This window comes from Urocitellus parryii, chromosome 1 (assembly GCF_045843805.1).
Source record: "Urocitellus parryii isolate mUroPar1 chromosome 1, mUroPar1.hap1, whole genome shotgun sequence".
Taxonomy (NCBI): Eukaryota; Metazoa; Chordata; class Mammalia; order Rodentia; family Sciuridae; genus Urocitellus; species Urocitellus parryii.
In genome coordinates this window covers 154,438,240-154,462,209 of record NC_135531.1, presented here as the reverse complement: position 1 = coordinate 154,462,209, position 23,970 = coordinate 154,438,240, and the positions used below count along the sequence as shown (strand labels likewise).

At 48.0% G+C, this 23,970-nt stretch overlaps 1 protein-coding gene across 4 annotated transcripts in view; it reads right to left on the bottom strand.

The window, feature by feature from the left end:
* Tenm2 (teneurin transmembrane protein 2) overlaps window positions 1-23,970 on the bottom strand; it is an 881,534-nt gene that overhangs the window by 60,161 nt on the left and 797,403 nt on the right. The window lies entirely within an intron of this gene.

Here is a 23,970-nt window from a genome sequence, read left to right as displayed (position 1 = left end):
CGGTTGGAAATAAAAATAAAAAGGTTGCTTTTAAATAACATTGCACAAATAACGACCGATGCCCACCCAGTTCTCAGGGGCCCATGCTAACGGGAGCACAAGCAGTAAAAACATGTGGGTACCTAAGTCTCACTTCCATGGAGAAAAGAATCCCATTCCTGCTCCCCTAAGCCAGGGAAGGAACTGCTGAGCAGCTGGAAAACCAGGCACTGTGTGTTGGTTTTCCAGATCCTGTGTAGAAATGGCCTTGACAGGGGAACCTGAAAGTTAAGCCATCAGTCCACCTGTTGCTTCTGGTTCTGCCCTCTTACCTGTCGGCAGGACCTCCAGCATTTGGATTTACTTGCCTGGATTCCTGCCCCTCTCACATCCCCATTCCTGGGATGGTTCCTACTTATCCATCTACAATTCATAAACACACATTTACATGCATCTACTTGCTGGATGAGCCAAAAATCATGGCGCCTGACCTTAAAAAGTGGACAGGATGGTGGCAGAAGCAGACAGACGGGCTCATAGCTTGAGACCCTGGTTTAGGTGTGGCCTCCCCATCCAGGAAGCCTTCCTGATGATGCCCTTGGCTGGGTTTTTAATGGACTGAATGTGTGTGCCCCCAGATCTGTATGTTGAAACTCTAACCCCCAATATATGGTACTAGAAAGTGGGGCCGTTGGGAGGGAAATCAGCACTGGAAGTGGAACCTGAAAGGGATTAGTGACCTCGTAAATGAGACTTCTGAGAGTCCTCTGGCTTTCTTTCTGCCCTGTGAGGTCACAGGGAGGAAATGGCCATCTATTAATTATGAAGCAGATCCTCCCCAGATACCAAATCCACCAGCACCTTGATCTTGGGCTGCTCATCTTCCAGAACTGCAAGAAATATGTGTTTGTTGTTTAAGTCACTCGACGTCCAGAGGTTTTGTTACAGCTGTCCCAATGGATGGACACAGCTACTCCTGCAGTGTGCATCCCTGACCAGAGATTTTTAAAGAATGGCTCTGCGTTGAAATCCTATGGGGAAAATCAAGGACACACTCCAGACCCTCCAGAGACAGCACTGGGGGCAGGGTCCGGAAGGTGCATTTTAATCACAATTTTCAGGTGATTCTAATGCACACAAAAAAATCTAGAAATGGTTGTTGTTAACACCAACTTCCTTGTGCTGGAATTAATTATCTCTTTATGCTTGCCTCCCTGAGTGGAAAATGAGCTCTGTGAGAACAGTGTCTTATTAATTTCTACATTCATGTTTTGCTTAGTGCCAAACACTAATGTTTGTTGAATGAATAAATGACTGCTTCCCATTCCTCACATCTGTTAGAGCTAGGGACAGGAAGGTTCTGGACAGTGTCCACTCCTTGGGATTTCCTGTTAGAATGGATCTGTTGGCCAATCCTTATTCACTCTGCTGGGAATTGATTGAGAATAAACTTGCTTACACCTCCTGGATTTGATAGCAAGGCATTTTTCTGGCCCTAATCAGCATCACAGAAACAGGTTCTCACACCCAGGGCTGTGCTATGACCGACTCCTGTACTAGGATGCCCAATCAGAGGCCTGGTTGTGTGCTTTAAATTTACTACAATGTAAATTTTTTGGCATTATGTTTTACGTTTGGTTCTGCTAATGAAATTGAAATATATAATTTCACCAAAGTTCCACTGTCATTTAGCAATTAATGTACAATTATTTTAATGCATTACTTCCTTTTTAGCAAACAAACAAATCAGGAGGTTGTATGTTTTGCTTGGCTTTCAATGACTAAGCCTAGCCTCTCATTTTCCACACGGGCAAATGCTGCTCCGTGCCTTGTAACACATTTAGATTTACAAAAAATTTCCTAGAAATTCAGGCACAGGGGAGTGAGCAGGCACGCACACTTTAAATTTAGGAACTTTCCAAATCAAGGCTCCAAATGTTTCAGCCGACTGAATCAGCTACTCCCCAGAGCTCGGAAGACTCAGACCCCAGAAAGACCCAGAAACCATGCTGTATCCAGTAGGAGGATTGAAGTCCCACATCAGGTCCACATCCCATTGTCCAATCTGGACTCAAGGGCCATTGGCAGAATAAGAAAAAAAAAAAAAAAGGAAAACTATAATTGCACAGAATTCTGCCTTGACCATCACCTCCGGCACACTGCTTTCTCTAGACAGAAATAGTCCACCACGGAATGCTTGCTTCGTATTTTAAAAATAACCCACTGAGCTACGTTGGCAGTGCTTCATTCTGCAGCCTCAGAAACTTCCCAGTTGAGAGGGAACCCACTGTTGTTAGCATTATAGATTCTTTTAAGGTCGCCGGCCTCTTCCCATTAGGACTTCCATCCACCTCAGCGGCCTTTCCCTCCCCTCTGGTCCATACACCACCCACTCCATATTCCCAGCCTGAGGGCCTCTTGCACTCAGTGCCTTGAGAGAGTTTATCCACTAAGTTCTGTGCACTTTCCTCCCCACCTGCTCCTGCCTGCCATCTCCCTGGGCTGCAAACTGCCTCCAAACTCCAAATCTCCAATTTCCCCACTGTTTTGTTGATTCTGGGTTTTCTATTCAAGATCCTGTCTGTCTGGCAGGAGATGGCCTAAACATGTCAGCAACTGCAGACGACAAATAGGAAAAAAGAAGAAAAAAAGGTCTCAGTGATTTCCTCCTGCATATTTACAGGTACCTGCTCCAGAGATGGCACATCTGGGGTTCTCTCCGTGAGTACGTGCTAGCATACCTTGTGCCTACGATGACCTCATCACGCTGCGTGATTATGGGCTGCCGAGGCCGAACACTTTCCGACGGCACTGTGAACTTTAAATTGGCACTCCAATCTCCCAGTGGCCTGTCAGTCATGAGAAGCGCATCTCCATGCCAGCCAGCCCCTTGGATGCAGTCTGACATTGCAATCTTCAGTAAATTACCCTGTCACTGACAATCTCGCAGTTATCTCGCAAACAATCAAGCAGCAATCAAACTGTTCTGAATCACCAGTTCAGGACCTAAGAGGCCTCCGATGTCTCCATTCAACAGCGGCTGGAAGCCACCCGGCCCTCCTATGACATTGGGCGATTTCTTTATTTATATTTCTCCCTCCTTATTTGTTTGTCTGGCTGCCTTTCCCGTGGGGAGGGTGGTGGGAGAGGTGTGCAGGGGCCGTGGGGCCCCGAGTCTGACTCGGCGGTTGTGGGGAAGCGCACTTAGGGCTGCCCTGTGGGGTACATGGTGGTGGCACACATCGGTGTCATCTTCCTTCTCTCTGAAACGTGGTCAAGAAGAATTGTCTAGGTGCCTCTGTCAAAGCCCATGCTAAGTCACAGCCCTTGCTGAAGTCTACACGTATAGATCATATAGAAATGGCAATGGCAGTTTCAGGGAAGGGTGACATGGGAGAAGCTTTCTGGGAACAATATGAGACATTCTTTTCATCACTGTTGATAAAGAAAAATCAGAGAATCTCCTCTAACCGTCTGGCAAGGTAAAGCAGAAATCAGGGTTAATTATTGCTGAACTGAATCCTTTGGATTATAAGTCCCAGTGTAAAAAGCCAAAAATTCTACAAAGAAGATACGTGCAGAGGTAAGAACTTGGTCTCTAGAACCAGATGGATATGAGGTTCAAGTTCACCTTCCCTAGTCCCTAGCTGTGTGAGCGAGGGAAGTTAAACAACCTTGCTGAGCCCCAGTTTCTTGCCTTTAAAGCTGAGTTTATCAGCTGGTCATGGTGGTGCATGGTGTAATTCCAGTGGCTTGGGAGGCTGAGGCAGGAGGATTGCAAGTTCAAAGCCAGGCTCAACAACCTAGGGTGACCCTAAGCAACTTATCAAGATCCTGTCTCAAAATAAAAAAAATTAAAAAAGGGTTGGGGATATGGTTAAGTGCCCCTAGGTTCGATCCCTGGTATTAAAAAAAAAAAAAAAAAAAAACCACAACAAAAAAACAAAACAAAAAACGATTGAGTTATCACAGTACCTGTACCATAGGGTTATGTGGTAGGGAATAAATGATTACACACATACACACACACATCATCTGTCTGGCAAATAGTATGTGTTTAATAAACCATAGGTATTACTATAAGCATTACTATAAAAACTCACTGAAGGTTTTTAACTCTTAGTTTATAAAATCTGGACATTAAAATAGATGAAATTAAGTGCTGGAGTTGTGGCTCAGTGGCAGAGCACTTGCCTGGCATGTGTGAGGCTCTGGGTTCCATCCTCAGCACCATAAATAAATAAATAAATAATCCATTTACAACTAAAAATATTAAAAATATAGACAAAATTAATATCTCCTTATATTTTGAGTCAATCACTAGTATGGGCTCTGGGCTGGATGAATCTAGGCAAACATGCCAGACTGTGTTTCCAAATAGTGACAGGTTGATAACAATTAATAGTGATAATAGATGCAATAGATAGAGGGGCATTGTCCCATGTTCTTGATTTAAACCTTCTTGGCAACTTTGCAAAGCAGAATAATGTCACTCAAGAATTTCATACTCTGGTTTCTAGATTTTAATCTGAGGATTGGCTTCTACCACCTAGCTGGTATCTGGGGAATTAACTGCTCCATGCCCCAGTTTCCCTCATATGTAAAATGGAGATGATGGTGATGATGTTAGAGAAGTGGTTAATTCTTGGTCCTCTGTATCTGCAGTTTCCTTATCTGTGGATTCAACTAACCTTGGAGGCCTCTGACGGTTCTGTGTTGAGAAAGTACAGATGATCTTCCTTGTAATCATTCCCTAAACAATTCATTGCAGCCACTATTTACACAGCATGCTTACACTGTATGGTAAGTCATCTGGAGACAATTTTTAATGATCAGGAGGATGTGTATGGTTTTAAATGCAAACACGACACCATTCAACATGAGGGCTTCGGCATCCCAGGGTCCTGGGATCACTCCCCTGTGGAGGCTAAAGGATGACGCACAGTGTCTGGAGCAGAGCCTGGTACAGTACCCTGCACGGGCACCGTCTCAGGATCAGCCTGTCACCCATCCTACAGAGGGTGAGACGGGGCAGAAAGAGGGTCAGTAAGGCACCCAAGTCCCTGAGAAGCAGCTTGGAGGAAAAGGGAAAGAGGGTTTGTTTCTCTCCCAAAGGAGTCTGAAGACGGCACCAGGCCCCTCAGTGGGGGCAATGTGGGCGGAGTGAGATGCAATCACTTCTGCAGGCCCTTGTGCTTCTCCTGCTGGGAAATAGCATGACTGACTGGTCCACGTGAGCGTCTGTAAATGAGTCGACGTGAGAAACTAGATGTTTTGGGGATGTGTCCCTGGCAACCAGGTGGCTGAGGACCCTGCTATGCGTCGGTGAGATTCAACGCCCTCGGCTGTTCGTATGGCACAGGAGACCTGTACCTGTGCTGGCTGGAGGTTTGTGTCAGTCATTTCCAGCCCCTGCCTTGTTTGCTCTGCTAGATTTTCAAGGCATTCCTAGGTAGGGGGGAGACGTATGCTCAAGGCCTTCATTGAGCGCTTACTAGTAAAGCCAACACTCAGTGTGGCGGGCCCCTGCCAGTGGGGGCAGTACAGCAAGCAGCCACAGTCAGCATCTGGACATTTCAAAGTTGGCTGAAACACACACGTCTTTTTACCTGAAGGAGACTGCCTGAGTCTTTGCATGAACCCTCTTATAGAGAAGGCCCTGGGAATGAGAGAAACTTTATTTCACTTGTGTTCCTCTTTGATCCCTGTAAACTGGGCAGCTTATGGAGATTCGGTTGGAAGCATTTTGTTCAGTCTTTGGAACCCTTTGCTCCCTGTGGTTTGGTGTGCAGGTGATTCCCTCTCCTACCTGCGTGAACTCTGTGGCTTTTCTAAGTATTAAAGGCTTCAGAGAAACACCTAAATTGACTTTTCTGAGTTCTATTTTGTGACAGAGTGACTCAAATTGATGCCCACAATCTACTGCAGGTGCCACGGACGGCTCTGGGAGTACCTAAAGGCAGCCCCAGGCTGGGGACAGGTCAAAAGCTCAGATTTTAAAACATTAGCCCTACTTTGCCCAGACTGTGGTTTGCAGGGAAGCACCACCAACCACCAAATTTACCTTCCCTACTCCTGGGGTCAGGAGGCCATAAAGTGGATTGGCTAAAAACACGGGCTTTGAAGGGGAAAAGCTGGAGTGGGGTGGGGGAGATCGAGCAAATAGAAGGCAGACCAGTAGAGGAGGAGGATTAGGGGGAGGAAGGAGGAGCAGGAAAGGCGAAGGACTGGGAGTGAAATCGACCAAATTCTGTTATGTGCTCGTATGAATATGTCCCAATGAATCCCAGTATTACACATAACTATAATGCACCAATAAAAAAAAAACACGGGCTTTGAAGACTATACTATGATCCATTTACAAGATAGTCAAGAACAGGCAAAGTCAATCAATTATGATGGAAAGTCAGAAATTGTAGCTACCTTTTTAAGGAGGTATTGGCTGGGAAAGGGCCCTGGGGAAACTTTCTTGGGGCTGGGTGTGTTCTCAATAATCATCTTGGTCATCTGGCTACACTAGTGAACTTACAAAGTGGGGTAACAATGGTGCACCTCACAGGGATGTGGGGGAGAGTGATGGAGATGACCCACAGATGGTCCTTAGAAGAGTTAGGAGCACCTAATCATGACTAACGGCCTCTGAGTAATTTCTCCTCCTCCTTTTTTTCTTTTGGAGTCTTCTTGGCATCACAAGCTTTGGTTTACCTATACAGAGATAGATACTTGCCACGTTCTCACTTCTCCAAGAAAAACACAGGCAATGCAGGTGGGGAGCCCAGTAAAGCTTAGGTCCACTGCTTTGAGATCAGATAATAAGGGGACAGTGGAAAGGTAATGAAGCAATGGGAAGAAGGAAAGTGGCAACCATCTGGGACAAGAAGGAAGGAACTTGGGGCCATTTGCCCTTAACGATGAATAAAAAGGAGGGTAGGTACCTGGCAGGCACTGGTGCTCTAGGGTTAAGGCTAGTTACGGACAGAAAGAAATTCTTGAGTACAAAGGAAGTTACTTTGTTTTAGGGTAAGATTTTGTAGGGTCATGCCTAAAGTGTGTGGGACCTTGGGAAAAAGTATTTTTGCAGGTCCCTATCTATATAAAAAATTTGAGCCACTTAAATCAGAATTTGGCTCCATCTGGCAATCCCACATCACATGATAGAGCGAAAGAAATACCTCTCCAGGTAACAGGAGCAATGTGCTCATGGGGCTGTCCTCCAGAGCTGGGGCTGGCCATCAGATGCTAGGGTATGCCATAGCTGCAAATTCTGAAATGACTCAGGCATCTGGTTGACCCCATATGCAGGGGGTGAGGGTAAGCGGTGGCAGACAGTTGTAAGTTGCTCTGAAGGGGAGAGACAGGGAGCAGGGCTCATGTGGATCCTAGTCTGGACTGGCTGCTTCTCACGATTACATGCTGACCCTGGCCAGTCCCCTGCCACTAGGGACGTACTTAGAAAATCTCAAGGAAGTCAAGGAAGTCACTCTAAAGGTCAGGGCCAGAATGAATATGGACTTTAGACTTAAGATGTTTTGGTTTTAAGTTCTGGTCTGTGACTTGTCATCTACATAACCACGGGGCAAGTGCATGGCTCAGTTTTCCAATCTACAGAATGGACTTCAGAGCACCCACTATTGAGAGCCCCAGAGGTAAGATGGCGCGTGTGAAAGTGATGGTGACAGCTTTAGCACTGAAGAAGGAGGATCTCAAATCAGCGGAGGCAATTCTTAAATGATAGCTCTTGCCCTGCACCAGGGAAGGGCCTGGCTCCATTTGCATTTTACCCGGCTCCTGCTGACAAGTTGGAAGTGAGGGATAATTGAAAGTATTCTGGCTTGATGTAACTAAGAAGTGAAAGGAACGGGCCAGGCTGACTTGATTTAACCTGGCAATATGAGATTAGTTCTTCATTGCCTCTGTTAGGGCTCCCGCGTTGCCAGCCCTTGAAAGCAATAGCTGGCTGACAGGGTGCTCATTTGGAAGGTTTCACCTGCCATTAATACCCTGGCTGCTTGATGGACCGTGGTTCCTCAGGCATCCCCCCCTGCCCCTGCCCCTCATGGAGCACTGGCCACACTTAAATATTGTAGAAGGAGACCCATATTCGTGGTCCTGGAAAGCCTGTTGGAAGTTGTGCTCTTTCTTCTTGCCAATTCTTTCTGTCAGACTTTGAGTTCCAGGGCCAGAGAACCTTGCCCCAAAGCACCTTCAGCATTTCTTATGACTTAGCAAAGGGGGATCAGAAACCTGGCAGAGGGAGGCCCCACTGCAAACTGCGAGGCTGGCTTTCCCCTCCTTCAGGAGGGACACAAGAAAGAAAGCAAAGCCTATGTGGGAAACCAAGGCCTGTCACTGCAAGTGGCCTTGGGCCTGAGGACCTTTCTTCCCTAGGACGCTAGGTGTTCTTCAAGTCACTGGGAGATTTTTTTTTTTTTTTTTGGATTGCTTCTTCACCAGAAACGAAATGAAACAAATGAACCCGAACCCAAACAGATATATCATTGAACCAATGCTTCTCAAATTCCAATCAGCATCAGAATCACTCGGGGATCTTGTTAAAATGGAGACTCTAATAACGGGGAGTCAGGGTTTGCGAACACAGCTGCTCCAAGTGTCAAAATCCCCGGGAGGCAGACTCCTATGCATCACTAGTAAGTCCCTGCTGCCTTCCCCTGGAGTGATAGGACACCCGCTTCCTGCTGTCACCCCAGATCTACTGACTTTCTGAGCGTGGAAACTGGGAATCTGCAGTTTTAAGGTCTGTAGATGACTCTTTTCTGCATAAAAGCTCAAGGACTCCTGTAGTGAATTATTGAAAATACCCCTGAAACAACCACAAGAGTACCAGTGACCCCAGGGCCTGAGATAGCTTTTCCAAATCGTGTCTCTGGCAGGTTCCCTGAAACACAGAGATGGAGGTGAGATGGGGAAATCTGTGTTCAAGTACAGTCTGGGAGACATCAGTTATGCAAAGTAAAGCTCCCCCCGCACCCAGCAGGACTGCTTAGGGTTTCTGACATGTAAATATACACTATAACTCTTTAATACTGCAATGGTGTATGACCATGAACCCCTTTTGCCTCTGATCATCTCTCTGTAGTTGTATCCAGTGCCATACACTTTGAGAAATGCTTCATGAGAACATGGAGCTCTAGGTTGAAAGGCTCTGTCCTTGGAAAGACCCATAAAACCTCCATCTGCTCAACAGTGGATCCTGGCCTTGACTGACTTCTCATAAAGATGCAGGCCATTGGGGACCATGTCTGACAAACCACATCACCACCACTAGCACATCAGAGCCACTGTCCCCTGGCTCCCAGTGCCCAACAAAGCCAATGCATTTCAGCTAGGTGACGATGTCCTGGGTGATGTAGGATGAGGAAGTATTCATGGAAACCATGTCTGAATAGACTAAGTGGTTGGCACTCATGCAGAGCGTCCTAGGCGCTGGGCACCATGCTAAGTACTTTTCCTTCATTCCCTTGCAAATTGCCTCCAGGCATTATTGGCACTGTCATTTACACATGGGGAGTGGGACACTTGGAGAGAGTGAAGCAATTCACCAAGAAAACATGGCTTCTGAGTGGTGGGCTTGGGCTGTGACCCCAGGTGGCTGCCCTCTGTAGCCAAGTCCTGTCTGAAGCTGTCAGGAGGCTGGTTCTCCAGGAAAACACGCCCAGTGGCCAATACTCAGGGGCTCCCTTTACCTAAGGCAGGACTAAGTCAAGCAGAAGACTAACCACCTGAATCCACATTGGAAGGCAAGTGGATTTTTGGAACACTGGGATACAGAATATTCTAGTCCACCTTCTGCCCCAGGGCTTCATGTCCCCAGTTTGCGTTTTAGACTCAGGTACGTCACGATGGGCTGGCTCCCCAGGGCTGCACAAGCTGCCCTGCGCTTTCCCGCTGTGTGCTGGGCACCTCCTGGCCAGTCATTGTCCAGTCATGCTCATGAGGCCCTGGGAGGCAAGTTCAGGAATGGAGGCTCAGAGAGTGAGAGGATCTTGCCCAAGGTCACAAAGCTAGGGAGAAGTGATTCCCACCCACCTTGGGGGACCTCCAAAGCTCCTGACTTCTGCTCTTGATTCTTATAGGAGGCTGCAAGGAGCCACAGCGTAGCAAGGTGGATTCTGGATGGTGAAGGACTTGGGGAGAGGACTGCTGAGGCTCAGAAAATACCTTCCTTTCTGCTCACTCTCTTTCTCTCTCCTTCCCCGTCTCGTTCTCTGCCTCTGCCACTCTCCTCCACCCAGAAACAGCCTCCGGGAATGATCTCATTTGATCACAGATTTCCCACCTTGGACAGCCCTGACAGGCTCCTTGGCACTGGCTCACCCTTGTTAGCCGGCGGCCGTGTTCTCCACGCCTGAGGGGTTTCCATCCTGGCTGCTGCCATCCCCCCACTCTGCCATCACAGACGCCAGTGGCAACAGGGAGCAGGGCCTGTGACCTCGGCCTCCCCAAGTGCGTCTCCATTTCCCCAAATGCCCGCCCTCCGCCGGCCGCTCCTGGACTCTCACTGCCCCTGGTGTCTCCCCCTTGCTCTGCTCCTCATCAACCTCCATCCCAGAGTCTGCTGACAGGTCAGACAGAGCTGAGCTGATGGCCAGCGGAGCCCAGGCCCGGCAGGGGGTGACAGCCTGGTGGGGTGCCAGACAGTGACCTGCTGGGTCCCTCAGAAAGAAAAGGGGCTGTCACCATCCACGCCTCAGAGCCACAAGCCGGAACGGTTACTTTCTGCCTGAGGGGAGACCTTGTCTCTGGGGTGCGGAGGCAGGAAGGCTGGCACCAGAGCTGAGAGAACGAATAGCAGGGAATGGCCCTTCTCTTTTTCCTGGCATTAAGAAATACCCCGACTGCCAGCTGGGGAGGAGGAACCAGACCCGGCGATCACACAAACTTTCTGCTCTGCTGGGGAGACAGGAGTCACTAATTCCTAAACTGTGTCCTTCTAAAAGTGGCCAGTGCTGTCCTCCAGGTACTGGGCTTGGTACTCCCTGGAGATATCTTCTCTGTGGGCTAGGTACCTGGAGCCAACATTGTCCTGTCAATTATGATCACAGGATCCGGAGGCAGGTGACCAGGGTCCAACATACTCTATGCAAAATGTTGGTTGCCACATATTGACGGTGTAGCCTCAGGCTAATGACTTTACCTCTCTGAGTCTTAGTATTTTTCCATCTGTAGAGTATAAATAATAATCATAGTAGTTTAATCGGGGATTTTGAGATATAAGTAAACTGCATAAAGAAGCATTTGCAGTATAACCATTTGTTTATTTCCATTTTACAGATGGAGAAACAGTCCTAGGGAGTTAAGTTACTAGGCTTAACTAGGTCAGGTAGCTGCTGGCGAGTGGCAAGGCTGGGATTCACACGTGGCCCGACCTCAAGATTGCTGCTCTTTCCCGCCATCCATACCGCTCAAGCCTGCTGTGGTTTGGGATGTCAAGGTCAACGGTCATCCTCAGCAACCTCTGCCTTTCCTCTGGTTTCAAAGGGGAACTCGGGATGCGCATACCTCCTGCCTCAACCATAGAAAGTCAATGTGCAGCGCCATTGACTTATAAGATAAGAGAGAAGATGACACCATCGCTGTGTGCTCGTGTCTTAGTGAAAAACGATACTAATATGTCTTATATTTGGATTTTCTTTGCATAGTAAAATGGTATCAGTGGTGTTTAGTGACTCAGGCGTCATTGTCTAAATGCTTTTTCAAATCCCAAAGTGAAATTCATTCATCCCTAAATAATCTACCAAATACCAAGACGATACTGCCTCCTACCCCCAATGCCTCTGATCAAAGTGTGCACTCAGCCAATGCCTGCGACCATGAGTGACCAAGACAGCTAAGGACCCTGTGGCCATGGACATAGACGCTGGAGGAGGAAACAGAGACCATAAACACCTGAATGCATCAGAGACATTGAGTGACAGTGTTTGAAGACACCAAAGGGGGAGAGGCAAAGGAGCAGAGGTGGTTGGAGGAGGGGACTGGTCTTGCAGGGGAGTCAGAGTGAGCTTCTAGGAAGAGCTGATGTTTGGGTGGAAACCTATGTGGAATGAGGGCATGAGCCTGCCTTAAGCGGGAGAGCCTCAGGGGAGCTGGCACAGCAGGCCCAGGGCCCAGGGTGGGACTGCCTTGTGAGCTGTAGGAGCAAGAAGGCAGGTGTGGGCAGAATGAGGGGGAGGAGGCTGGGCACAGGGGCACACATCTGTAATCCCAGCAGCTTGGGAGGCTGAGACAGGATGATCATGAGTTCAAAGCCAGCTTCAGGAACTCAGCAAGACCCCATCTCTAAATAAAATACAAAAAAAAAAAAAAAAAAAGGGCTGAGGACCAATCACTCAGCCCAGCCAAGGTCTGGGAAGTGGTGGTGGAGATGGAAAGATACTAAAATTCCATTGCTTTGATGATTAAGCAAAGAGAACGCAAGAGCCAGGTAAGGAATCACTCAGAAATGAACGTGGCGGCATGCGTAGACAAAGATGCCAAGTCAAAGACCAAATGGAACCGTCGCCCTGGCAGACAGTGTGAGCTGGGACGTGATGGCCTCAGTGTTGCTCATCAAAGGGCCAAGACTTTGGGTGATGGACTGCAGCTGGGCTGGAATTTTTGCCTTGGGTCTGCCCCTGATGAGCCACAGGTTTTGTGAGAGAACGTGGCAGAAGTAACGGCAGGGGAGGCTTGACCAGCGACGGGAGTGTCCCCTTCCTGCACCTGTGTTCTCATGGATTCCCTTTCTCCTTCCTGAGCCCAGATGCAGCAGCATTAGACGCCCCAGCAAATGGGATGTATAACTACTCTCAGAAGAAGGTCTGAAGGGAGAATGGACAAGGTCACTGAGAGCCAGGACAACTGGGCTCCACCCTTAGCTCTTGACTTTGGGCCAGGGGACCTGCAGCCTGTGAGTTTCTTCGCTGGTTTAAATGAAACCTTGTAAATGTTGGCGACTCACTCAGAGGTTTTTGAAAACCTATGCAAGCCAAACAGAGCATGTCAGCGAGCCACTGGTTTGTGATCTCCGAGGGAAGTTATCCTTCCTCCCAGAGCCAGTGGGGCAGGAGGGAAGGAAATGGATGACCACAGGAGCAAAGGAGAGTTCTGATTTTGAAGGTACACACCCCTTGATATGAGAGCTTCTGAGTGGGGGGAGGCGTAGGTGTTTGGAGTCCCTGAAGGTACATCATACAGGGAGATACAACACTCAAGCTGTCGCTTAAATATCGAGGCATGAAGGTGCTTTCCAAGAGTTCTCTAGTCACACCTCACAAGAGGCCTGTGAGGTTGCTGTCCTTGTTCCCAGAGTTTCTACCCAGGTCTTTCCAAAGCTCAAGGACCCCAACAGAAAAGGGCACAGCAAACCCTGCTGGCCAGGCAAGCACGGTCCTAAAGGGACAAATGGGAGGTGCGGTGGAATGGCACAGAGGGTACAGGGATGCTTCTCTCCCTGCTCGCTCTTTCCACATGTGTCCTTTATTTTGACATTCTTGAGTCACCGTCAACCTCCATCACCATACCTCAGTGGCATGGACTTCAGTGAGCTCAAGCATGTCCCCAGGGACCATGGACCAATCAATAGGCCATCACCTTAGGATTCAGAATTGCTTGGCCTGACTCTCCCTAGGAGGTGGCCCAGGGATGCCACCCTGAGAGGAATCATTGTGGCGGCACTTGAGCTCCTGTCAAAATGATGTGCTGGTGGCTCTCGGAGTCAGTGCATCTGAGCTCTTGTTGGAGACACACATTCTTGAACCCCAAACCAGACCCACTGAATCCAAACTCAGTGCATGAAGGCCGTGCATGAAGGCTTCCGTGTGATTCTGATGCTTGCTGACATGGAGAACCACTGTCCTGTTCTGTGTGCAGTTACCCATTTATACCCAGCAGCCCTCTTTGAGGTAGGAACCAGCCTTGGTCCTTCTCAACAGAGGAGACGCTGAGGCTCAGTGAACTGGAGTGACTCGGCTGAGCTCACCCTGTAAGTGCAGAAGCTGGTACCTGACCCAGAGCTCTCTGAACCCAGCACCTCTACTCTGCACCATCCAACTAGGCTGCCTCTTCCTTCTGAGTGTTAAAAATGTACACAAAGAATGGAGGAAAGATAAACAAAGGCCACAGTGTGAAGGTGTGCGTGGCTCAGGGGCCATGCACGCAGGTATGTCCGCCTTCTGTCTGGTGGTGAATTTGGAGACCAATAAGAGGGGAGGAGAAAGCAGCCACTCTGGATGTGTTGCCCTGCGCCTCGCCCCGCCCCCTCCACCAACATGGTACCTGCCGAGTCTGCTCCTGCCCTGCCCCCACAGCCTCCCTCAAGCACACACTGCTGCAGTGGGGCCAGCCTCCTCCAGGGTCCCCAACAGGCATGGCTGTCCCTTGCTCCATGCTTCTGCTTTGGCTGTTCACCCCAGTGCTTCCCCTCCTTTCTTGCTGAATTCCTCTGTATCTCTCAAAATCCAAGATTCATTTTCTTTGGAGTCTCTGATGCCCATCCTCTGGGTGGCCATTGCCCCTCGGCCTTACTTCTATTAGAGACTCTTAGATTCTTCTGGTACCAGGGATTGAACCCAGGGGTGTTCAGCCACTGAGCCACAGCCCTAGCCCTTTTTAAAACTTTTTTATTTTACTTTTTCATTTTGAGACAGGGTCTCACTAAAATGCTTAGGGCCTTGTTAAATCGGTAAGGCTGGCCTTGAACTTGTGATCCTCCTGCCCCAGCCTCCTGAGCTGCTGGGATGACAGGTGTGCACCACCGGACCTGGCCTGTCATAGACTCAATATACTGCTTTGTAGCGACTGGTTCAATAGCTGCTCCTCAGCCACCAGATTGTGGATCTCTGCAGGCAGAGTCTGAGTCTTGTTCATTCCTGTGTCCTGACATGGAGTAGGGGCTCAATAATGTTTGCTGAATGCCTGAATGAATTTTGGAGCATCCTGTCCAGGAGTGCAGCTGGCTTGGGGAAAGGTGTCTGCTTCCTCATGTCAATGGCCAGTGGTCTGAGTGGGCTACCCTGGTGAGGTGAGAGAGGCGTGAGAGGGTAAACTTGAGGAGGGCACTCGCTCTCGGGTAGACCAGGTGCCTTCACTCAGCTTGGCCCAGCTCTTGGGTCTAGAGAGATCTCGGCTCAAATCAGTAATGGCAGATTCCCATTCTCCTGAGGGTCACTGGGTCCTTTTGGTGTCACCATAGCATGGAAAAAGCATTCTGCATTTGCTCCCTCCGGTTCCAGGTCTACCCTGTCTGCTCTTTGGCTTTGAAGAAATTACTTTGCCTCTCTGGGATTTGAACTGCCAGGGGCTTCAAATTTCGGCCTTTTCTGCAGCTGACATTCCCAGATACTTTCAAAGATACGATTCCATGATTTCCTCAATGAAAGGGGTGGTGTCCCTGAGTGTGTGTGGGAACAGCATTTTAGGAAGCTGGGGTGTATTTGGGGGTACAGATTAATGATGAATTAAGGGTGGAAAAGGGAGAGAAATACCTTGGAAGGCTTGGGTTTGGCCGCCGGTGGGGAGAAGGGGACACATGGCCCACAGAGAGTTGGGGGGAACCTGTGGTTTCCTTTGGATTCACATTTGGCCACAGAGCTCTGGCCCCTCTCCAATCCCCCAGAGCTCTTGGCTGAGAAGATGGAAAACCAAAGAAAAGAGCACAGGCCCTGGGCAGCTGCTCTCGCTGCGCTGCGGAGAACGCCTTGCTATTTAAAGTCCAGCTGCTCCACTTTCCCCTGCTCGCCCCTGGCATTCCGGCGCAGAAGCACTTCCTGGCAAGAGATGCATTCCAAGCCCAGACCCTCGGGGAGGAGGCTAACGCCCAGGATATTTCTCATTGTGCTGCAGAATCTGTGTTTGAACCAGGAGGTTTAAGTGCTCCTGGTCTGCCCTGCCCTGACCCTGGTGTAGCTCTCGGGTGCTGGGAGGGGTGGGGCAGGGCTCTCCAGCTGGGTTCTGAGTCCAGCTTGGCCAGGTGCTAGCCTGGGAGTAAGGGAAGGTCACCCCACCCCGTGGCTCTTGGTGTGTGTGTCTGCAAAGGATAAGGAGAGGGTCTCCAGGGCTCTTGGAGTATTGCCATGGTTTATTTGGCCAATGAGGGTAGAATCAATAGCAAAGGCCTGACCTCCCTGATAGATGACCAATGCCTCCCCAGACCTTGGACATCATGGCTCTTGGCATCAGGCCAAAAGGGGGACTATCTGGATTTCTCAGGTTGATGTGTTCCTGGGAGATGTCAATAATATCTGCACCAGATTTCTCAACCTTGACATTACTGACATTTGGGGCCAGATGACCCTGTGCCGTGGGCAGCATTCCTACGTGTGGGGACACTTAACCACCACCCTGGCCTCGACCTCCCAATCCCAGCAGCATCTCCCTTCTGCAGTGTCTCATGAAATGCTTCCAGACACACCAGATGTTTCTTGGAGAGCAAAGTTGCCCCTGATAGAGAACCAACATCTGGCCCTGGACAGTGGGAGCCACCGAGCTGGTAATAATGGCACCAGGGCCTTAAACTGTCACTCAGATGCTGGTGGCAGAAAGCAGGCAGTACGCATGGTGATCCAGGCAGAGACTCTGGCCGAGGCAGAAATACAGGAAGCCAACCTAATGCTATAAATGCTACCTCTTGGCCACCAGTTAAATCTGTGTTTTAATCCTTTAATTCCCTAAAATAAATCTGCGGTGATTTAAATGATTAACATTTTTTTCAGATTATCATTTTAATCACAATTTTATGATGAATATTGGATTTGTCATCTTATCAGGGAAAAAAATATAATCCCTTAAGAGACACTTAATAACCATTTAAAGTACTAAGGACTTGATTAGGAAAGACTGAAGGTGCTATGTTGGGTAAATTCAGGAACTTTAAATACTTTTCATTTTTTCTCTCTCTTTTTTTTCCCAAACAAATTCAAGTCAAATAAATTTACTGGGAGATGCTTTCAAAGGGTAAATTTTATCTTGGAGGTGATTGTTTTCCCCTGCTGTGGTCTCTGTGCAACAACACAAATTCTGTATTTGTTTGAATCTTCTTCAGAAATATTGTTCAGATTTTGCTAGTAATTTAGAAGAAATAAGACAATAACCATAAAGGAGAAAAGCTGTATTTTCTATTATTTGACAGAAAGGCTTATTTTTGAGTCTTACTTACTTTATTTATTTTTTGGGCTCCAGGGATTATACTCAATGGCACTCGACCACTGAGCCACATCCCTAGCCCTATTTTTGTATTTTATTTAGAGACTGGGTCTCACTGAGATGCTTAGTGCCTTGCTTTTGCTGAGGCTGGCTTTGAGCTTGAGATCCTCCTGCCTCAGCCTCCTGAGCTGCTGAGATCATTGGTGTACGCCACCATGCCCAGCTTGAGTCTTACTTTCTAGAGAATCTATAACCTTGTATGTAAAATGGAAATTGCCCTCCCTAGATTCAGGCTCCACATGCATGGATTTAAACCTCCATTGAGTCAAAAATATTCAGAAATATTTTTTGTCCATATTGAACCTTACCAACTTTTTATTTTCTTGTTAGGATTCCCTAGACAATACACCATAGCAAACTTTTATATAACATTTCCACTGGGTTAGGTATTATCAGTAATCTGGAGATGATTTCAACTATATGAGAAGATATGCAAAGGTTCTATGGAAATACTTTGCCATTTGATAAAAAGCACTTGAGCATCCTGGAGTTTGGTTTTAACAGGGATCCTGAAGCCAATCCCCCAGGGCTATAGAGGGGTAGCTGTGACAGGATAAAACAGACCCACAGAATTCATAGTCCAGTGTGAAGAATCACACGTTCAATATAGGATTAGAGTGTGGTATTTATGTTAGGGAAACATAAACGGGGGCGGGGGGGGGGACAGTGAGGGGCACTATTTAGTGTCAACACAGTCCTTCCTGGGGAGGGGGTATTGAGCTGAAAGGGAATGACAGAAGGAGCCTATGGTGCACTGTGCCTGGGGTGAACACTTCTGGCCCTGGACCAACAAAGGCCCTGGGGTGGATGAGCATGGAATGGGTGGGGTTCAGAAGAGGCCAGCAGGAATGAAGTCTGCTTCCAGGGAAGATGATAGAGGACTGGCCAGACAGAAGGCAGGGGACACAGAGGGTGGTCTCTAGGCCAACGTGAAACCAACATTTAGAATTCGATTTTAACTATAGAGGGCATGAGGGATCTGATTTACAATGGAAAGCTTTTGGGCTGGGGGCATAGCTCAGTTGGTAGAGTGCTTGCCTCGCCTGTTCAAGGCCCTGAGTTCAATCCTCATCACTACAAAATCAAAAACACCCTCTGGCTGCTGGGTAGAGCAATGAGATCATGGGGGTGGGCAACAGCAGAGGAATCAGGAGGCTCTTCCCATCATCCAGCGCTTGGCATGTATCATATCTTTAAAATCTTACTGATTAGGGCTGGGGATGTGGCTCAAGCGGTAGCACGCTCGCCTGGCATGCGTGCGGCCCGGGTTCAATCCTCAGCACCACATACAAACAAAGATGTTGTGTCCACCGAAAACTAAAAATCTCTCTCTCTCTCTCTTTAAAAAAATCATTACAAAAATCTTACTGATTTTAATTTTTATATGCAATGGAGAATAGGCTTTATCTTTCTTTAAAAAACTTCAGCAGAATAAAGCTATATCCCAAACTTTGGTTTTCTAAATAGACAATTCTCTAGTCCAATATGTACATGTTGTCAAAGATCTTGTTTTAACAGAAAGATCCAGAATAATCTCAGACCCCTGTTGCCATGTGCTCCTCTAAAATCTCAGCTGGGGGTAGTTCTGCTTCCTCTCAAAGAAGAGAGACCCAGCGCCCAGCCAACTGGCTGTGGCCGGAAGGCCAAGTTTTCCTCCTAAGCATTAGATGCGCTGCTTTCCTCTCTGGGAGTGAACCCAGGGCTCTGTTTATGGCTCCAGCTACATTTGCTACAAGGTCTTTGGACTGCGAGAGGAATCCTCTTCCAACCCAATTAATAGAGCAAGGCTGCACTTTTAAGCTGCCTCCCACCCGACCCATCCATCAACATGATTTGCACATATTAATCAAGGCCTTTGCAATGGGTTCACCAAACTTTGCCCCTCGCCAGAGGAAGAAACTGGACTCTTTGGACTTGAGAACCATAAGTCTTTCAGAGTCTCTCAAGCCCCTAACTTGGCTCTGCTAAATGCAAAGACAAGGTGAGTTATTAATTAACAAGTGAGATAGATGCCTAAATAGCATCCCTGAATCATGTCAAACCAATTTGGATGGTGAGGGGATAGGGAGGGAGGGGTGGAGGCAGTGGGCGAGGGGTGGGTTCATCTGTTCCAAGTGCCCTGGACAAGCTCCAGTGTTATTTCTCCTCATTTAGACCTGGCTAGAGAGTGTTGGCTGGGGTGCCCAGAGCCTCAGCCAACATCCACATCTCTAAACCCAAGGCAGCCTCCTTCGCAGTGAAACAAGGACCCAAACCTCACAGAGGGAGGTGGGGTGGGACCCACCATTTGGGAAGGGGAGCCAGAGTGGAGATTTTAATTCAGGAAGAGAAATGAAGATGCTGAATTGAGATCTGTGGCTTGGAGGGCTCCCCTGGGGACAGGCTGAAAACCTGGGGCTTCCCCCTGGCATGGGCTTTCTCCCATGTGCTGTGAGTGTCCCATTCCATGTCAGTTCTTTCTCTTTGCTCCTGCTGAACTTGGGTGCTCTGTCTCTGTCACCCCTTATACGCTGGATTGTAAAAACAATAACAATGTGTTTATACATCCTATCTTCTCAGGGAGTAAGCTGTGGACACGTGACGTGTGGGTTTCAGTATTTCTGAGGCCAATTTCTAGAGTCTAACACGGAGTAGACCCTCACAAATGTTTCCTAAACCATGCACCAACTGGCCACTGAATGGAGGGAGGGGTGGGTGGAGAGCTGGATGGAGGAATCCCTGAGATAGACAGTTAAAGGCTTTTATGATTTTGCAATAGACATCATTCTCTTTTCCAACCGGCCAAGGAGAAGCACTTTTAAAACATAACTATGTATTTCCTCAGCAACATGAAAATGGGCTCGTGTTTTTCCATTTATTTGTTTCTTCTTGAAATACAAACCCCCTCTCCTCAATTCATCCCTCTCATGTTCTGGGAATTCCAGGGGCAGAGGTTTGGGGTAGAGATACTGGGACATGGTCTGGGTTGGCCAGGGGAAATAAGTTGTCATTGAAATACTTTTCTTCAGCATGTGCTGTGTGGCGTACTTGTATCAGATTGTCTGGGGTGCTTGGGGAAAATGTGGGTTCCTAGATCCCAGAGCTGACTTAGACTCTTGAAAGGCAGGGGCCTAGAAATCTAACTTAAGCTCTCCGTGGGGTTACACAGCACCAACGTTTGATAAGCCCAACGTTAGAACCTTTGCGGTTATGTATACTGGAAAAATTATTAGTTGGGCTCCATCTATAGGTTTAGTCTCCATTCTAGAAAACAATGACATTAGTGTTAATGATATTCATGCTGGCCAACTTCGGGTCAACACTTTCTAGGAACCAGGTGTCGCATAGGATACACGACAAGCATCTGCTCACTTCAACTGCACACCAGCTAACCGAGTTGGCCCGAAGATTCCTATTTTACAGACAAGAAAACAAAGACCTTGAAAATCAGGGACTTGAAGAGCTGGATGGACACACAGGCTGACTGTAGCCCGGGCTCTGTCACCCATCCAGAGATTAGGGAAGAGGAGGAGAAGGAAGGAAATGTCTCTCAGTGCTCTGTTCAGATAGCACCAAGGGGAGATGAAGATACCGGGGAGGAAGTGACATGAGGTGACAGTGGACAAGGGCAGCCCACACAGGTTTACCCCTACCCTGCCACCTCTGGGGGAGTGACCCTAACTCAGCCCTTCACACAGACGGGAGACCCCACAGGGGTTTCCACCAGACTCTCATGTGGCTTGAAATGATGGGGGTTGGGCACGGTGTGGGAAGGGGCTGGGGCTCCTGTCTCTAAGTTCTGGGGGATAAAAGGACACAGGGAAGGGCCAGACGGTCTAGCGATGCCTCCTCACCTTGTAGTTCCCACTTTTAGAGGAAATCTACACCCTCTCTCCTACCCCTGGCTGTGATGAACTAAATCTCGCACCTCTGCCTGGGTGGTGATAATTAAATATTATCTGCCTGTCATTTGGTGAACACGTTGTGTGTATCCTCAGACTTTAATGAGCTGGTATTTGTCTTCTGTAAGCAAAACTATTTCTTTGAGTCTCTTCTTTTTCAAATTGGGGTGAGTGGTTCAAGTGAAGCTCTCTCACTATTCAAAAGACAGTCAGTCCCTGGCTGACATGTCTATTTGAACCGCTGCCACTACCCACACAGGGACCACGGCAGGCTAGGCTTGTCCCTTCTGAACCAGCCACTGCTTTCTGAGACTATGTGAGCAGTCACATGACTGGGGAGTCGGGAGCCTTCGAAAGTGATGTTAATAAGAAGACGGGCTGGCACAGATTGTTTTTATGGGAGATTCTAAGACAGCCATTTGCAAATGGCCTTTCTCATCTAAGTATCACAGAAAGCAGAAAATGTTTGAGGGAAATATTTCTCAACTCTTCCAAAGAAGGCTCCATTCTAGATGCCAAGGAGAGAAATTAATTCATTACCTATAAAGGATGTCTCAGGACTTTGGTTCTCAAAGAAAAGTGGCATCTGTGTCACCTAGAGATTTACTAGTAATTCAATTCTTGCACCCCAGGTTCAGTAGTTTGGGCTGAGGTGGGGATCAGCTCCTCATCTGTGTTTCATCAAGTTCTTGGGGGTGATTCTGCTGCAAACTAAACTTTCAGAACAACCAGTGGCACCCAAAGACCAGGGCTTCAATTTCTTGGATGGTATTGAACTCAGGTTGTAACAGACTGTTAAGGGCTTCAAATGTTTCTATCTGTATCTCTCACAGTTTTTTTTTTAATCACTTTAAATTGAGATTTATTTATTTTAAAGCTAAAATGTTTCTAGGCAGAAAAGTGATTTGCCTTTTCCAGTCCACTTTGGAAGAGTGCGCTGTTATTTTCCCCATTCATGGGATTTATAACAAACGTGTTCTCTGCAGCTGCTCCCAGGGCTGCATTCATGTTCTGCCTGGATGCCTCTCTGACCCAATGCCAGGTTTCTAAACCCACACAGTCCCTGCTGAGAACTCCCGAAGCAGGACAGAGATGGGGGCAGCACTCCCAGCCCCCGAAACAAACAAAAAAACCCCATGTAATTAGTGTGTGCAGGACTGGATCTGGGGTTGATGAGAAGCAACTTTAATATTTATCAATAAACAGCAAAGTGCTTAGCACACCTCCTAGGAAAGTAATTAACCATGGAAAGGATACTCTGCACCGAGGAATCTCCTCCAAAAAAAGAACTCAGTTAATTGTGAATTGCTTACGCCAGGTGAGAGAGAGAGAGAGAGAGAGAGAGAGAGAGAGAGAGAGAGAGAGAGAGAGAGAGAGAGCGAGCGCGTGTCTACCTCTCTCACCTGACATAAGCAACTCTGAAGTAACTGGGAGTTTCTTTTTATAAACACTGTGCAGAGCCTTTTTTCTTGGTGGTTAATTACTTCCTTGGGAGGTTTGCTTTAATAGTTCCCACAACAAGGCCATTATTGTCTTTAGCATAATCACTGCCTCATTGGCTTCTGTCCCCTGCCTTTCGGAAGCTTGGGCTCTGCCTGCTAGGAGGGACCCGGAATTGTGCTTGTTGGGGAGCCCTTCAGCCAGAGGACCTGGTGCCTCTTCTAGCTACCCCTCTGCAGGGATGTAGCTTTGGCCTGATGCGGGTGGGGATATGGGGTAGGGCTGGAGGAGGAAGAAGGATGCCCTCCCCCGGGGAGCGGGTGGGGTGGGGTGGGGGGGACTGAGTCCCCAGGACGGCCTTCTCACCCCTCCGTGCTGCATCTCAGCAATTTGCTACTCTATGCACTGCTGACGCCTGAGCAGGAAGGCAGCCAGGAAGGAGAAGCTGATCTGTCAGCAGTGGCCGCGCTCAGCGAAGTCATCAGGGAGCAGAAGCAAAACAGCGAACCTCACCAGCAAAAGTCACTGGATTCTGACTCTGGAGAAAAATGCCTTCTGTAGTTGTGCCTCGCCTTGTTAAAAAATGAATTAAAGAGGTTGCTATTTTGGCTCCGTTTCAGGAAAGAGAAAATGAATGAATGGGAGCTCTGCAAGCTGCGTGGGGCCTGCAAACCTTTTTTTTTACTGTGAACTCCCATCAGTCCGTTTGTTCACAGATTATAGACGTGTACGAGACAAGCATAGATTATGGGAATTGCAAAATGTCCATCAAGAGGATAAAGAAAAGTTAAAAAAATAAGAATAGAATGTCTAATACTTTCATCTGTCACCCCGATGCAGTATATCCCACAGAGGACACCTGAATCTGACCCTCTGGGACTGTGGAGGCAGGAGTGGCTTCAATTAGACATTGACAGTCCTGGAGCTCAGTGAGTGACACATAGTGGAACATAAACATTTTTGCTAAATCAAGTCATTGGACTCATAGATCCACTTACACTTGAAACTTCCGGCCCAGTAAATTCTGACCAGCAAGTCATCTTGGTGTGTGTGGATCGTCACCTGTACTAACATCTGGGGGACATTCATGGCAGAGCATCCTTAGGAGAGCAGGGGACCCATGTGCTAACCCAACTCCATTTAGTCGGAGAATCTTAGTGCTTCATCAGGAGGTAATACAGTGAGGCAGTACAGAGGTTTAGAATCAGGGTGGGTGGCAAACTTCTCCTGCAAGGCCCAGGGGCCCCTGTCAACTGACCTATGTCCTCTGGCTATGGACAAAACAGACAAACAGGCACAGTTGTCCAGTACACAAGAAGGTACAGATTAGAGGTCACACAGCTTCCATTATGCTGGATAAATAAGTTTTAGAGATCTGCTATACAGCATAGTGTCTATAGATAACAATACCAAATTGCTTACTTAAAATTCACCAAGAGGTTTTTATCTTATGTACTGCAAAAACCAAACC